The 12,786-nt window shown below is 42.3% G+C and overlaps 1 protein-coding gene across 4 annotated transcripts in view; it reads left to right on the top strand.

Annotated features, from left to right (window-relative positions):
• smap1 (small ArfGAP 1) overlaps positions 1 to 12,786 on the top strand; it is a 108,011-nt gene that overhangs the window by 619 nt on the left and 94,606 nt on the right. The gene's annotated exons all lie outside the window — the stretch shown is intronic.

The following is a 12,786-nucleotide window of genomic DNA, read 5'->3' on the forward strand; positions in this document are numbered from 1 at the left end:
CAAGAGACTGGATAAGTTGTGAATTCTGGCTTTGTCAAAGCAAAATGTCCTAGTGAGGTTAATTTGCCATGTAGCAAAAAAACTGCTGAAGGAAATCATTGGATCAAACAACATCTGATATAGCAGAACAATCTCAACCCGCAATAGCGACCATCCGTTTGTTTCCACAAATGTAGCCTAACTGAGTCCCTACAGTAGCTCGGGTTTTATTTTTCTTCAATATCACCTCTCAGTTTTGCTATTTGCTTCGTTTATTTGGAGATGGGTGATGTGAAGGTGCTCTCTTGGCTCCAAAGTTGTTTTGTGTGGAGCTTTCATGTTCTGATGACTATGGATTTCTACTGCTTGGAATTCCTCTCACTGTACATGAATCACAGTGGTAAGTTGTTGAGTCTCAAGTCATTATGTGCACTCCAGAATCTGTTGTCCAACTTGCTTAAAGTGCTTATTACCCACTTCTGGACAGTGAACACTGTCTCAGAGTAAAGGGTGCTATAAAGGTGAAATGCAAACAGAAAACAGCTCTCAAGCAAGTGGGAAAGCATTTGTAAAAAAAAAGGAGTTAAACATTTGATTCTGTTAACAAATCATGGAACAGAATGGTACAGGCCCTTGAGCCCACAATGATGTCAACCAAAAGCTTGCCTCAGTGTATAACACTCCATTTTTCTTGCATGTATGTGCCTATCTATGAGTTTCTGAAATATCCCCATTACAACATACTCTCTCACCACTCTTGATCCATTCCAGGTGTCCATCACTGCACAAAAGAAACTAACATCTCATTGAAACTTTCCTTCACTCAACTGTATGTCCTCTGGTATTGGTCACTGCCATATTGGGGAAATCATGCTGGCTGTCCATCTATTAATTTTGTACACCTCTATTAAGTTGCCTCTCACCTTCTGTCACTTCATGGAGAAAAGCATTTGCACACTCAACCATTCTTCCTGAGATGTGTTGTCCAGGCAGCATCCTGGTAAATCTCTTCTGCGTCCTCTCTAAGCTTCCAAATCCTTATAATGAGGTGACCATGAGGTCTAAGCAGAGATTTATGATGCTGTCACTTAAGTTCCTGACTCTTGAATTCAATCCCCTGGCTAATGAAGGCCAGCACACCATCGTCGAAAAGCATTAATTCTGTTTATCTTTCTACAGATCATACAGAATCTCCAGAAAATTTTAAAAATTCCTTCTCAATCTGTCATAATTTAGAATGTTGCTTAACTTTGTTCAGAAGAGGACTAAGCCAACTTTTTTGCATTTTTGCTGTTATATACCTTTTAGGTCATGCACATTGTAAAAGTGGCAGACATAGCAATGAATCTGATTTGAATTTCTAATTGAAAATTGCCAACACTCTCCTGCAAAAATATTGTTACTTCAAATCGTGAACTGGACTTGTGAAATCTGCCCACTTTTGCCCCAGAATCTAGACTTGTACAACATTGAACATGAGTAACAATTTTGGCTTGTATTCAAAACGATTCCAAATTTTGCCCTTAATTTTATCTCTGATAGCCCTAATTGCAGTGTGAATGATTCGAAAAAGATGTATGTAATTTCTTTCTGCCAGCCCCTCACCTTCCTCAGTCTCCTCTCTCCAATCTTGAACTTCCAAGATTTTTCTTGTGCTAATCTGTAGGGGTGGTGGTGTGAATAAAGAAAAACTGTACAACCCACATTACTTCCATTGCAGAACCAAGGTTGTTCCAATCTGTCATCAACTGCTTTATATGAACCATGTGTATGTGCTCATTTGGAGGCTGAGTTCCAAGTCTGTCAATTTCAATATTTCAGCTACCTTTCAGCTAATTATGATAATTCACCACTGCCTCTAGTGTACCGTTGGCCTTTTGATTGAAAATGTTTATGATTTTAAAACTGGCAGAAAGCCCAGGTTCTACTCAACAACAATTCCTGACCCTTTGAGTGCTTGAGATACCTTCAGCAGGCGCATTGAGCATTTGAGAGAAATCATTAATCTTGCTGCATAAAATCCTTCCAATCTACCGGCTTGGGAAGTGACCTAGCCTCTTGTGTCCTCTCCCAAACCAACAACTTTAATGTCAAGGGTCTAATTATGAGGCTTTTTCAGGTGCATTTTCTGCTAAGAATGTGCTGGCCACCTGAAAGGACAGTTGCGCTGGGATGCTCAGCTGAGCGCATTCCGGCTCTTGTCCCTTGGGCTGTCAATTCAGGATGGCTGGGACAGCCAGCGCGGGGACGTCCCCACGTCTATCTGGATATGAGTATCTCCCCAGGAGATAGTTACTTAATATTTTGCCAAAATATGTGGCTTTACAAGCGGGCCAGTTGGGCACTTGAAAGTGCCAATGGTTAGCTAATTGATGGGTGGGCCTCATCATTCATTCCATTCATATGCATGACACCAGGATTTTTGGGAATTTACAAGCATTGTTATAATTACTGGATGAATAAAGAAAGTACTTCAAAGATAGCTTCAAAGCCTCTTTTGGTGGGGGAAGAAGGTGAAATGTATCCTGCATAACATTTGTGGGAATCCAAGGTTCGTTATTGCTCAAAGTGAAGGTGAGTCCAACATGGTACCAGGAATTTTTGTACTGTCCCTGCTAATCTCAGTCAATTTAGTTGCTGAACTTTTGGGATGAATTGGAGGTTTTGGAAAGGATGCAAAAGAGGTTCTTTTCTTGGATTGGAGACTTAGTTGTAAGCAGAGGAAGAGCAAACCGGAGTTCTTGCTAGAATATTAAAGCCTGAGGTTGACCAAATAAGATTATAATCAGATAATTATTAGAGTAAAAGTCTGAAAATCCAGATCATCTGAAAATCTGGACTTGAACTCTTGCCTGAAATACAGGCCACCTAATAATTTGGACCTCAACCTCCTGACATGTGCAAGGATTGTGTGCGTGCCTCAGATGTACTGCCTTAAGAATCCAGAAAATTCAGACTGTCCCAACTCCCAAGCAAGTCTGGACTTTAGGACTTGTACTGTAATACTAAAATCTTTCTTCAGAATGAAAATGTCAAATGTTAAAGGGCATAGCAACTTTTTTGTATAGTGATAAATGAGTGTGGCATGCTGCTGGCAGAGTGGTAGAAGTCGGTATGGTATCAGTGCTGAAGGGGAATTTAAACAAACTTCTGAACAAGCCAGGGATGGAAGTTGCATCATGCAAGTCATGTGCAGGCAGATGGATTAGGTTAACTTCATGATTGACACAGAATTGGTTCATCATAGGGCCTGTTCCTGCACTTTCTGACTCAATTAAATATGTAAAACAAGCTAAGTTACATTTCAGAATTGAAATATTGGACATTAGAAGGTATTGAAATGTGAGAATTCTGTTCTGCTGTTCTGATTGTTGCAATTGCATCATTATAGCATAATGGAGGTAAATGAGAAAATCTGCAGGTAATAGGGTCCAGTGCAGAACTACAGAAACTACAGATCCTGCAGCATTCATATTTGGCTTTCCACATTCCTGACAAAGGGCTCAGGCCTGAAACATTGACTGGCTTTTGCTTCCTAGGAAGGCTGCATGACCTGCTGAGTTTCTCCAGCACTTTTGTGTGCTGCATATTGAAGTGTGGCAGTTTTAGTGGATCTTTGAAAAAGCAATGCCACAGATGAAAGTCGTTATTATTAGGCTTAATGCAGTAAAACCCCTTGTATCCAGCACCTATGGGGATTGGTAGATGTCAGAGAAGTGTATTTTCCAGTTGCTTGAGACTTGCTCTGAGGATACATAATTAATAAACCTGCATTAACAATACAGTTTAAAATACTATACTCTACTTGCAATGCACAAACATCACTTTTATGAATATATAAACCTTAAAGCATTTTGGTCTATTTTCAGTCACAATCTTTGAAAACATTTAATCATCATTGCATCTGCAGGTTCTTCCCTGCAGCTCCAAGGAGCTGCCTAAAAGACAAAAAATAACATGGATAATTAACCCTCCCCATCAAGTTTACAGATAAAGCCCCTAACCAGTGGTGGTGGGGGGGGGGGGGGGGGGGCGGAGAGGAGAGGTGACTCCTCTTAATAAGCAGATATAAGGAGACAGTTTGAGAGTCCCTAATGGTGAGCATCATCAACCAGCTCTTGGTCCGAGGTCAGGGTTTCCCAACCAGGGGTGCGAGATAACATTTCAGTTTTTTAAAACTAAACCCATACTCCTTCAATTTGGATAATATGTCGGATGATGAAGAGCTGAAGTAAGATCTTATTGAACTGCGCACAAATTGTGTTCTTGAAATGCAGTTTGAAAGCAAAATTTTGGAACAATATTGGTGTTCGCCAATGGACATGTTTCCAAGACTGTGAAAAAGCACTAACTGTGCTCATCCCATTCGCGACGACCTACTTATGCAAGTCTGGATTTAGTGCCCTTTTCTCAATCATGACAAAATCTCTTGGGTGCACAGGCAGACATGTGGATTGCTATCAGCAACAAAGTGCCACGTTTTGAAAAACTCTTAAGCAATAAACAGGAACAAAAGAGTCATTAAATTTAAATTGGCTTATTTGAACATTAGTTCTTTAATTTTTTTTAAGAAATTTCATGCATGGATGAAAATTTAATTTTTTTGTAGGGTTTATGCAACTTTTAATTTGTTGTAATATTTTTTTCTTTTCCATGTTTCATTTTTGTTTATTATTAAAAATTGATTATACAAATTTGGTCACCTTCACCTTTTTTCTTAAATTATTACTTTCGGGGGAAGGCACTCCATGTCTTACCAAAGGTTTAAACGTTACTTAAGATGAAATTTACAATTTTAAAGTTGTATATTTTTACATATTATTTTATTTTTATTTTCATGTTTTAAAACTTATTTTCCTCCCTTTTGACTGGCTGCTTGAAGAAGTGGCTGGTTGCTTGAATTCTGGATACCAGGGATTTTACAGTAGCTTGGCATTCTTGTTAAAAATTATTTTCAGCCTTTCCTCATGAATTCACAGCTGTTTATTATTTAATGCTCTAAAAATGAAGCCTTCAAAAATTAATGAATGGAAAGATGTTCGCTTTTACTGCATTGTCTTGAATCCATTTCCTTGACCATCACATCCACAATTCTTTTATTATTCTGACCCTTTGTTTTGGATTTCCAACATCCATAGTTTTAAAATTTTAATTTAAGCCATTTTTTTTGTAAAGTATTAAATTTATATTTTGAAATACAAAGGCTTGCTGGGTTACAAATGATTTGATTTGAAGTTAATCTTGCTTTTTAAACAGTTTCCAAGCTTAAAAAAAATATTTAATAGTATTCATGACTTCAGTCTAATTATGGGTGTTTGTGAGATTAATTATTCATTGAAATGAATTGTAACACATGAAGAGTGATGCAATATTGAGTTATTATAGAAAATGGGTGTTTCTGGCTTATGAAACCAGATTCCGGACAGCACTGGCTATTCAACCCTTCCCCTCAGCTCTTTAACATTTACCTTCTCACCTTGATGCTGTCCTTTTTTTTAAAAGAGTCCCCTATGTTTGGGGAACAGACTATCCACCCTATCTGTGCCCTTTGTAATTTTATAAGCCACTAAGGTTGCTCCTTGGCCTCCTGTGCTCCAGTCCCAGCAATCCTAACAATGACAATTTCTCCTAACTAAAAACTTTCTGTTCCAGGAAACATCTGAGTGAATCCTTTCTGCACTTTTTATTGTGCCATCACATCCTTTCATCGAGTCCCATGACTAAAATCACGCACAACATTTCAAGTGTGGCAAATGGTTTTTCTTATTCTATTAAAGATTAAATCATGCCACATGTTCCTTTTTACCATTTGAGAGCCTTATTTACATTAACTATAAAATCCATTTTAACGAATGGGAGCTCATAAAGTGCCTATTGTGTGCATTGTATGAATATGCCTGAAGAAGATGACTAGTCTGTGCATAAACTTGACTGTAGGCAGTAAACATAAAGTTGTATTTAAGAATGTATCCCTAATTTTTTTTGGAGGGGGGGGGGGGGTTGTTAAAAGAATGTGTCCCTGGCCTTGTCCTGAGGTGCACTGGTGTTCAGCATAGGTCTGTTGTTCCAGCTCTTAGCCAATAACTTTTGTCACTCAAGTGACTCATTAGTTATTTGAAGCCTGAATAAACAGTTAAAACTGAGGCATAGTAACACAATAAACAGATAACAAAGGCATTAGGAGGAACTAACAAGCAAGAAATTGGAAGAGAAACACAAGTTGCAGATGAAGAATTGCTGGAGGAATTCAGCAGGTCAGTAAGTATCCAGGGGTAGAAATGGCCAATGTTTTTTGGTCTGAGCCCTTTATCAAGATTAAAATTGGTAGAATTGGAAAAAAGCTGTGAGAGGGGCCTGCAGGTGATAGGGTATAGGATAGAAGATGTTGGAGGTGGAGAGAGAAACCATTTGGAAGGGTGGGGGGGGTGAAAGAAAAATTGGAGAAAAAAGTACAGGAATAATTGAATAGATTTAAACAGTGGGAGTGGTGGTTACCTAGAGAGTTAAAAAAAATCAATGTTCATGCCGGTGGGGTGGCACAGTTGGCATATTGGATTGTGCAATCAGGACTAGGGTTCGAATCCTGCGCTGTCTGTAAGAAATTTGTATATTCTCCCTGTGTCTGCATGGGTTTTTTTTTCTGGGGGCTCCGGTTTCCTCCCATTGTTTGAAATATACAGGGGGTATGGGTTAATTGTGTGTAAATTGGGCAGCATGAACTCATGGGCTGAAATGGCTTATTAAATTTTTTAAAAAGTTAATTTAAAAGCTGTTCAGAACTCGTTCATTGTCAGGGTGATGCCAAACATAAACTTGAGGAACAGCACAGCATATTCCTTCTGGACAGCCTTAAACCTAATACCATGAACATCGATTTTTCTAATTTCTGAAGATATTTTGGATGCGAAGGCTGCTTGGTGTACTTCATCTTGTTGAAATTTGGGTATTATGACTGATTTTAAGCTTGTTGGCATTTAAGATCTCTACAGGAGTTGTGAAAGTTGTGAACTCATTTTAAATCTATTTTGGTCAAAAATGATTAGCTGTTTTTGTAAAACTGAATGCAGTATCCAAAGTGAGTAAGTTGTCTTCAAATTTGGATTTGGTTACCACCATTAGAAGCTATCCTTATTCCCACTTTTCTTCTAAAGATGTCTAAAAAGTGTGCAGAGTTTATGGTGATTTTTCTAAAAAAGTCATAATTTACGCTATTATTGAGTTGTTGATAATATTCCTGCAGTGTAAAATTACTGCATTAAGGTATTGTGGAATCTTCTGGATCAGCGGCACTTCTGCAGGTAGAAGTTTAAAACAAGATGCCCTATATCTTGACAGTTTGTGAAATGTTAAGCAATTGGGTAACTTTTTTGGTTGAAAGTTACAAACTCTTGCACCTTGTTCAGAAAATACTTTGGCTATTTTAATGATGGGGGAAAAAGTTACAGGAGTTAATTTTCAGTTTAATCCTGACCTGTTTTTATTAGGAAATGTTGAAGGTACAAATCCTAAAATGAAATTATCAATTGAAATTGGTCAAATTAAAATTAGTGGTAACAAGAAAATATATGCAATTACTTGGAAATCGGATATATCTTTAACTCTGCCAAGGTTAAAGATTTGGAAAAAATTACCTATAATTTAGAAAATAAATATTCTATGTTTTATCAAATTTGGTGCCAGCATACTCAAATAATGGGATTAAACGTAGTGATATCCTATCTATCCCTCTAGCCCTGCAGATTTCTCCTCTATATACTTATATTAGAACTGATGAAATGTACTGCACGATATCCTTCTCTGCAGTCCAGACATTTTTCTCTTTCTTTAAGCCTATATAATTTTTTAAACCTTTTTACTATGTTTGATGGGGGGAAGGATGAGGTTGGTGGGAGGGAGGGAGGGGATATTTGGTTTGGGATGAAAACTTTTATGTTGTGGTCAATGTGCAGTGAATGAAAGTAAAACCACACGGAGAGTGTGAGTGAGCTGAACTAACCAACTTTCTTTACTAGAGCTCTCAGAGAGCTTATCAGCAAGACACCCATTGTTCTTTGCAGCACCTCCTCCTTGGGACCATCGTGACATCAGCCCAATGCAAGCCTGCACCTCCGTGACCCGGTTTGCTTGTGGATCAGTGCAGCCTGCTACATGCCATGCCCCCCCCCCCCCTCCCAAAGAACTGGTGTTTGGAGGTGTTGAGACCACAGTTCATAATTCATAAATTTGTGACACTAACTGCTCCGCCATGGGGCTGAAACAGTTATTGGTTGGTCGAGGTCAAGGTCGACTGTGAACATTTTCTACCTACCCCCAATGTCCAAAAGGCATGTTCCATTGGGTCATAACACCTTGCATGGACCTTCGTCTGGGAGCTGAAGGGGCATCCAATGTGCACCTCCTTTTGAAGATGTATTCACAGTCTTCGATATCCTTCGGTACGTGGGATGGAGCTGGACCATGGCGTGAGGCTGGAACAGGGGCAAGGGTGTTCACCTTCTTGCAAAGTCACATTAGCAGTGCTATAGGTGTTTCCTCCTGGCCACAAGCTGCTGGCACAAACTCTCCTGGGACCCCATGGATTACCTTCGTGGAGGACATGGCGACATCCTCCTTTGGCACTGTGCAGATGCCAAGGAGCACCCAAAGCAACTCGTCCACCAAATCCAGGCCTCGGAGCTGCACCGTAAGGGCAGTCTTCAAATGCTAATGGAATCTTTCCACCAGGTCGTTAAACTGTAGATGGTAGGCTGTGGTGTGATGTAACTGGGTCTCTTGGAGTTGTGCCAGTGCTGCCCATAGGCAGGAGGTGAATTGTACCCCTGTCTGACTTGATATTGGAAAGAAGGCTGAAAAGGCTATCCAGTTGGTGATGAGGGCCCTGGCACAGGATGTCATGGAGGTGTCAGAGAGCAGGACAGCTTCCAGCTGTCTAGTGAACCTGTCCACCATTGTGTACGTGGCACCTCTGGAAACCAGCAGCGGCTCAACAATATCCACGTGGACGTAGTCAAATCATCTTGTGTGTCAGTGGGAAGGATTGAAGAGGGGCTTTTGCGTGCCTCTGCACCTTGGTTGTCTGACAGTGTAGGCAAGTTCTAGTCCAATGGCCGCCCTGTTAACACAGGCCATGTCACATGTATCTGTCCGTGACCAGTTGAGCTGTTGCCCAGATGGATGGGCAGGCTAACTAATGTAGAGCGCCTCCATGCGGTGGGAATGATGGGCCTTGGTCAGCCAGTGGACATGTCACAAAGAAGTGTGGCTTCAGATGGCCTGAAATGCACAGTACTGAGACTGCAGTGCAGTAGGCTGGTATCTCACCATCTTGCTGCTGGGCTACTGCGAGTGCTGTATAGTTGATTCTGGGGGACAGGGAGTGAACAGACAGGATGGACGTATGGGATAGAGCATCAGCCATGAGGTTGTTCTTGCTGGAAATGTGCTTAATTGCTGTCGTGTACTCTGAGATATGAGAGGTGATGCTGCTGCCTTGCCGACCACGGTCCGACACCTTGGCGAAGGCAAAAGTGAGGGGTTTGTGAAGACTGAAATCCCGAACTTTGAGGAAATGGTGTATGGTGAGGTAGAGGGCTACCAACTCCCTGTCAAATGCACTACTGCTCCAGGGGATTGCAGGGTCTGCTAAAGAAAGCAAGTGGTCTCCAATGTCCATCAATCAGCTGCTCCAGGATGCCACTGACTGCCATGTTGGATGCATCCACTGTGAGGGTGGTGGGCATATCAACGCGTGGATGCACTAGAAGGGTGGTGTTGGCCAGAGTGTCTTTAGCTTGGTCGAAAGCTGTAGACTCCATCCCAGCTGAGTTCTTTTTGGACAGCAGCTTGAAAAGAGGTTGCATGATATTGCTGATGGTAGGAACCAATGGTAGAAGTTGACCATCCCAACGAACTCCTGTAAACCTTTGCCTGTAGTTAACATGGCAAACTTACTACAAATGGCCTCCATCTTGGACACCAAATGTATCGACACGGGATAGTCCCTCTTCTGTCAAAGGAAATCAATGGCCATCAGGCCAAACTGACATTCGCTGGCAGAGCAGATGCACGTATGTTAGGTGTTCCTGTTGTGAGCGACTGGCAATGAGGATGTTGTTTAGATAGATAAAAATGAAATCCAGGCTGTGCCCCACCGAGTCCATGAGTCCCTGGAAAGTCTGTGCTGTTTTTTTGAGGCCAAATGGCATGTGGAGAAACTCAAAGGCCGAACAGAGTGGTGAGGGCTGTCGCTGGGGTCCACAGATCAGGACGATTTTTGAGAAGATCCTCGGTCCATGTAGATCGGCCGTAAAGTCCTGGATGTGGTGAACCAGGTACCAGTTGGCTGTCGTAGCATAATTGAGCCGGTGGTAATCCCCACAAGGTCTCCATCTCCCAGAAGACTTCAGCACCACGTGTAGAGGAGAGCCCCATGGGCTGCCTGAGTGCCCAATAATTCCCATCGCCTCCATCTTCCTGAATTCTTCCTTGGTAAGCTTCAGCTTGTCAAGAGGAAGCCTGCATGCCCAGGCATGTACTAGTGGTCCCTGCGTGGGGATGTGGTGCTGGACAACGTGTTTCTGGATCATGGTTGAGAACTGTGGTGTTATAATGGCCGTGAATCCTGCCAGGATTCTGGGAAACTCATTGCCCGATTAGGGTCGTGGTGAGGGGCTGGGAACTTGGCTTCTCGAAGGCTGAAGGTCTGGAAGGTCCTGGAATTGACCAGATGGCACCATTTCAGGTCCACCAGGAGGCAGTGGGCTCAAAGGAAGTCTGCGCCCAGTAGGGGCTAAGACATGTCATCCAAAGTAAAGGTCCAGGTAAAATGGCAAGAGCTGAACTTGAGCGGGTTGGTCTGCACCCTGTACATGCATATCCTGATATTGTTAGCAGTTATGAGGGACGGTCCCAACTTCCCGGCGTGGGTATCTCTGTTTGAGGGGGGCAAGATGCTGACCTCCGCTCCTGTGTCCACAAGGAAACGATGCCCTGGGTACCAGCCTCATAGATAAAGGATGTTGTCGAAGTGGCTGACTGTTGTAGCCAACAGTGATGGCCTGCCCCGGCCTTTCCAGGGTGAGAGTAAGGTGGACGGCAGCTGCGGGCTCCAGAACCCCATTTCCGATGGTAGAAACACCACCACTCCCGAGTTTGAGTCTCCACCTTCTGCGGCTGGTCTCGGTGGAGTGGGATAGAGACAAGTCACTGGACATGACACAGCAACTTGGTAAATGGATGCCCTGTTATATTGCTTGATGTGCCATAGGACATCTGCATGGGCTGCTAACCTGCGTGGGTCGCTGAAGTCATGGTTCGCGAGGAGTAACCAGGTGTCTTCTGACATCTGTTTGAGAAGTATAAGCAGGGCCTATGGTGGTCCATTAACGCCAGCATATCATTCATAAGGGTGGATGGTGTGTGGTAGCCCACGTCATCCATGTGGAGCAGCTATGTTGCTCATTTGCAGTGCGAAAGGCCAAAGGCATGTATAAGGTATGTCTTAATTGCCTCATACTTGACAGCAGCTAGCCGTCGATGTAAGAAGTTGGTGATTAGTCTGGCAGTCTCCTGGTCAAGCGAACTGTCCACTTAGTAAGATCTTATGGAGTTTGTGGTGATCTGCCTGACCTGAAACTGGACCTCAGCCTGTTCGAACCAGATTAACAGCTGCAAGGTCCAAAAGGTCGGCAGCTTCAATTGAGACTCCTTTCTGTGCACTCATCCTTCATCATGGGGTCCAAAATGTAGTTTTGGACCGTTGGGGTCACCACTGTGGTTGGTGCAACAATTGAAAGAGAAATCACCCAAGTTGTGAGTGAGCTGAACCAACCAACTGATTTTTACTAGAACTCTCTGAGATCTTATAAGCACAACTCCCACGATCCTTGGTGCCCCCCTGCCCCGGAACCATTGTAATGTTAGCCCAGTGCGATCCTACACCTATGTGACCTGGATCACTTGTGGATTAGTGCAGCCCGCTACTATATATGTTTCTCTTTGTTACTTGTAGTACTATAATAATTGTAGTTACTGCATGTATGGAATATTAAATCAATTTTTTTTAAAAAAGGAAAACTTGTATTGATGCGTCTGGCAGAGCACTGGACTACTATGATGTTGAATTTGGTATGTAATAGGCCTGTGTGTTCAGCACATTTAAGAAAAGGATGCGTCATTGCTGGAGGTTTCCTTCATCTTTAATGGGAAGTAGTTTTTCCAAGGTGTGCGCTATTCTGCTGACAAATCAAAATGTGCACCTTTTCCATTTAAAAGTATGATCATTTGTGTTGGGCCTTCATTATGCATGATAAATATCAGCTCCTGTCTGAATGGAGACATGGATCCATTACAATTTGCCTAATGTGGCAACAGATCCTCGGCAGATGCCTTCTCACTGGCTCTTTGCCAAACCCTGGAACACCTGGACAGCAAAGTTACACAAATCAGGATGCTCTTCATTGACTACAGTTCAGCATTAAACACCATCATCCCCTTAAAACTAATCAGCAAGGTCAATACCCCACTGTACAATTAGATCCTGGATTTCCTCACCTGCAGACAGCAGTCAGTGTGGACTGGCAAGAACATCTCTGCAATCTCCATCAGTCCCGGAGCACTTGTGTACTTAGTACCCTGCTCTACACCTATGACTGTTACTTGGTACAACATCATCTACAAATTTTCTGACAATACCACCGAAGATGGCTATTTCAAGAGAGGTGAAGAGTCAACCAACAACAACCTCTTACTCAATGTCACCAAAACCAAGGGCTGATTGTAGACCAGGAAAGGAAAAACTAGAGTTGT

The sequence above is a fragment of the Narcine bancroftii genome, chromosome 6 (genome assembly GCF_036971445.1).
Source record: "Narcine bancroftii isolate sNarBan1 chromosome 6, sNarBan1.hap1, whole genome shotgun sequence".
Lineage (NCBI taxonomy): Eukaryota > Metazoa > Chordata > Chondrichthyes > Torpediniformes > Narcinidae > Narcine > Narcine bancroftii.